The following is a 5,311-nucleotide window of genomic DNA, read 5'->3' as shown; positions in this document are numbered from 1 at the left end:
ATCTATTCAGGTGCTTTGGGATGTGGTGCAGGTAGAAGGTGAAGTATTGGGTTATGTGGTGGTTGCCACATCTGACAGTATAGAGACAATGGAAACGGTAAGTGTTCTGGAGTTGGTCAAGTTCTGTTATTATATAGGCACTGGACAGTCAGTTATCAACTCAAGGCACACAGTAGAAGTCCAAGGGCCTGTGTGGAAGCAGTTAAAGAGACAATTATCACCTGCAGTTCTCAGGGCAGAATGTACTGAAAATTAGACCCATGGTCTAATTGTAAGATTGGTCAAACCACAAGGGAAATTGAATTCCAAACTTTGACAGATCTTCAATTTCAATTTCAGAGCACTTATAGGAAAAGTGTAGGATCCAAATTCTGAAATGAGGACATTTGGGTAGATAAACCCCAAAATCTTGAACTCCAATTCCCTGAATGTTCCAAGTTTCCATTAGCTAGAGGAGAGCAGTCTCTGCTTGCCCGGAGACCTTGCAAGGACCTTACTTGAGACATATAACATGCAAGATGACACATCTTCCTTTTCAAGATTCACCATCATCCTTCTTTTACTTTGAGAAGATAATTATGGCCAAATGAGGAAGCATTTCTGCTTCAGGAGAAAATAATTTAGATCTGGCAAGAACTGAAGAAATATGTATGGGAAGAGTTCTGACAGTGTTGGACTGAGTGGGTGGAATAAATGTCTAAAAAAAAAAAGAGGACAAATTTATTGAATTGAATTGGGGGTATACCTCATGATTTCAGTTCAGGTCCCAATAAGGACACCTAGAGCCAGTCCTCCTATTGCCAGGAAGGCTTCTTGAAGTTCAGGCGTAACAGTAGACTTTACTAGTTGAGGTAGAGATGCTGAAGTTGCCGTTACATAATACTTAGAAAGTGGCTGGAAGGCCCAGGGATTTACAAACATTAGAATGGACTTATTAGCAAAAACTAGTTAATTCTTCACTTGATTCTGCTTTCTGAGAAAACACAGAGGACACCTCCTTCCTGAAGACAAAAGGGGCTATATTGGTGGTCAGGTGGAGATGATAGGGTGGAGGCAGTGAAATTTTTGAGAAGCTTGGTGGTGGATCTCCTCTGAGAGTTAGAAACTCCCTTTGAAACTATATTTCCCACTATTAACAGACATGATAGAATTCTGGAAAGGCAAAAGGGAGGTGAATGTAAATTCAATAATGGTCAATGAGGCCAGAGTGGCAGGCAGTGACCTACAAGCCAATAGACCTTGGTGTTCTTAGAAGCCAGCTACATGTATAGATGACCAGGGGGTCACTTGAGATGTTATTAGGTTACCACAGTGGAAAATCACAACCATTCACAGTCTATAGGTCTGAGTCCCAAAGCCCAATAAGAGAAGATGGGACAGGTACTTTTGAGATAGATCATTGCACCATGACCACAAGTATATACAATAAATACTCCAAAAAGACCTTTACCAGTGTAGCTATGCACTGAAGAAAGGGAAATGCTCCATTTTTTCAATGACAATTGTGTATGGGAACTGGGTTGATACTGACATGAGGGGTGTCAGCTCCAGCTAGGCAGGGAAGTTGTACAGGTGATAAATCTAGTCCTGACCTCAGACAGACCTATAATATATCTAACGAATTTAGATACTCACCCTTTGAATACTTTCCCAGTCCTGACAACATATTGGAATAGACAATCTCAATAGCTCGCAGACCCCTCACATTGATAGAAAGGCTACATGGAAGCTTATGAACTTGTGAAAATGAGACGCATCTCAGGAGAAACAATTAAAGTTAAAGATTTGAAAGAGTACTGGGGATATAGCTGAGTGATAGCGCACTTACTTGCTTAGCAAGCATAAGGCTCTGGGTCTGATCCCCAATACCACAAAAGAATAACACACACACACACACACACACACACACACACACCACACTTAAAAGATGCTCGAGCATTGGTCCCCCTCACTTCCCCATTCCACTCATCTCCTTGGCCCGTGTGAAAACCAGATGATCATGGTTGGATGACAACAAATTATTATGAGTGCTAACCAAGTGGCAATCCCAACAAAGCTGTGTGTTTACTGGAGCATATTAACATAGCCTCTGGCACTTGGCAAATTGTGTTATTTTCAGTCATTACCAGTAAGAAAAATCAAAATCAGAGCTGTGTTAACTCTCCATCTTTCTGACGTGACATAAGCCAAAGGGTCCTCGAGTATCTTGACATTCCACAGAACATCTTGTTCATCTACCATATTGACATCCTGCTAATTGGACCTGGTGAGCAGAAAGTGGAAAGCCCTAATCAAACAGAGGTGTGCTAGAGAAGGCCAGATAAACACATATTCAGGATACTGTCACATTGCTGAAGTTTTTATGGTCCATTGGTCTGGGGTATTCCAGAACATCTCCTGTAAAATGATAGACAAGTTGCAGTACATCGTGCCTTTTGCCACTAAGAAGGGGACACCATGTTTGGTGAAACAGTTGGTGTGCCACTTTGGATTTTGGAGGCAATATATTACTACATTTGGGAATCCTATTATTCTCTAATTACTGGGTACCTTGGAAGGCTTCCAAGCAGGGCTGAGACGTAGAGAAGTTCAGCAGCAGGTCTAGGTTTCATTGCAAATGTCTCCTGCCAGATTTGGTGCCATTGAAGGTAACTAGGGTGATTCTGAACAGTGTTTAGAATCTCAGATGAGCTCCAGCAGGAAAGTCACAGCATAGACTCTTAGGGTCCTGAAGCAAGGTCAGACTTCACCTTATTCTCACTTCTCTACTGATTTCATTCCCAGGACCCACCATCCCACTCACTCACCCCCACCAGAACCCACCATAATTTCCAACTGCTCAGCTGTTTTCTCAGGGAAGCCAATATGTACCACAAACCTGGTCTTTGCTCTATGGGGCAAGCCCAGAGCCCTGCTGAGACCAAGTATACCTGGTGTCTATGATATGGCTCTGAAGGTCAGAGGGTCAACTTAGTGGCTACTGCTGATCAAGATGTTTGTGATAGCAGAGGATGCAGTACAAGGGGTTCTCTGGCACTTCATTCAAAGACATCAAAAATATTCTTGCTTGCAGGGTGCCCTCATGTCCTGGGATTCTAGGATAAGAGTATAACAAAACCTATATGTCCCTGGAAAGTGCAAGGAGAGCTTCCTAAATTGCTTATTAAATGAGATAACTCAAATCTGAACCCTCCAAGTCACAGCTGTTTTTTCCAGTATGATAAAAGATGCCTGTGCACATAGCACTGATTTCAGTGAAAGCAAAGGAAAGCACATGCCTCTCAGGCCAATGGAAGAAAAATAAAGTCACGGAATCCAGTAATGCCAGAAGGTGGAGAAAGCTAAGCTAATCAACACAGTGTGCTTAGAATTCAAATGCACCCCACTCAGAGATACAGGATGGAAGCCAGGTGGTGATCAGCCCAGAGAGAGGCAGCACCCATGGCCTCCTGCTCAGCCCCATGTAGAATTTGACTCTTTATTTATTTTTATTATTATTGATTCTTTAAATGTTATGGATTCCATATGAGCTGTAGAAGACACTCAGAACTGTTATATATCAGGTTTTCTGATTTAAGAATGTGCACACTGGGCTGCAGATATATATATATATATAGCTCAGTAGTAGAGCACTTGCCAGAATATGCAAAACCCTTGGTTCCAGCCCCAGCACTGAAAACTGAAAAAGAATATGCAACCCAGCTTGACACCTTGCTCACCTTCCTCTCCCCCAACACTCTCAGAAGCCCAGGCCAATGATGGTGGGTGATGTCTCTGTGGACCCCAGGCAAGAAGGTTGGACGAATCACACCTACTATGTGCAAGGCTTGGTGAGGGAGGAGCAGGCAGGATGGGGACACAGCAGTGCTGGTTCATCTCCTCCTTGCCTGCTCCCAGCCAGGCTCTGCACTCAGAAGAGCAGGGAGCCAGGGAGCCCCTCCCAACCCGCCCGCCCTCCACATCCTGCTTCCCTCAGTCCCACAGCCCAAGGCAAACGCAGGACCCCATCCAAAGCCAGAGACGGGGCTGGAGGTGAGTGCTGTTCATTTAATGGATCTCTAGAGAATGAGGCCAAATGTGCTGACTGAACATATTCTAATAACTTGGAGGGAAAAATCCATATTGCAAATCACCTTACTTAGTTCGGCTTTACAAGAACTATTTATTTCACAAGAACTGCAGCCTGTTCATCATTTTTGTTCTCCTCAAACAGCGTGAAGCGGCACACAGATGAATCGGGGGATTTTTCACCCTCCTGGCTAGAAAAAGAGGGGAAGACAAAATGTGTAGACACTGAAATCCTGTTAAAATAATCGATTCAGGCAGTGGCTTTGGTCATTACATCTGAATACTCTCCATACACGGTGACATTAAGCAGTGATCTCCCTCCCTGGGACAGGGGAGAAGAGAGTGATCTGTCACCTGACTGGCAAGACTTGCCTGTGTATCCTCAGGGTGTGCAGGCCTCAGCTGGGGGCTGGGAGCTCGGAGAAGTCAGGACAGACCACAGGGGCAATAGTCAATAATGCAAGAGTATAAATGTCATCCCCTAGAAATTGAGATGACAGCGTAATTAATTACCTGTTTCTCAGAAATAAAGAGAGGAAGAGATGCACACAGCTTACCTGCCTCTTCGTCCCTAGCAGTGCACCCACCTTCAGATTTAGCGTGATTGGATAAGGTCACCATTATTATTCTCATTTTGCAGCTTAGGGTTTGGAAGCCCAGAGAGATTAAATAGTATGCTCAGGGTCATACTGCTGGAAAATGGCAGGTCCAAATCCAACCCTTGATCCCAGATCTTCTTCCCTTTTCCTTGGCATCATGCTCTGGAGGGAGATGGAGGGAAAAGGCTTTTTTAAGACAGAGACACAGTAAAAGGAAGGAAGGAGTAAGATGCAAGAGGGACCCTGAGAGACTGCAGTGACAGGGCCTGCCTTCTGACAAGGAATGCAGATTCTGTACACCTGTCAGCACCTTGAGCATTATTTACACCTTATCACTGTTGTTTTTCAGTCCCTTTGAAGACCTGAAGGGGAAACTGAGTCACCAGGGGCAGTTTAGGACAAGTGTCATGGAGGGTCTTGAGGAAAATGAAACTAAAGAAAAATCTACAGAAATCTATGAAGACACATTTTTCTGGATCTGAGGATATTCTAGAGTGTTCATCATGATAGACATGCCCTTGTTTAAAATTCACTATTCACAACTTAGTCATTTCAATCATATGTCCAAAACAGAACTTTCTTTACAGCCTAAACATGGATGTCTTCATTAAAATTTTGATTATCTCTGAAAACAGCATTTTCCA

The sequence above is a fragment of the Sciurus carolinensis genome, chromosome 12 (genome assembly GCF_902686445.1).
Source record: "Sciurus carolinensis chromosome 12, mSciCar1.2, whole genome shotgun sequence".
Taxonomy (NCBI): domain Eukaryota; kingdom Metazoa; phylum Chordata; class Mammalia; order Rodentia; family Sciuridae; genus Sciurus; species Sciurus carolinensis.
The sequence above is the reverse complement of the archived record's forward strand: the minus strand, read 5'-3'. Positions refer to the sequence as shown.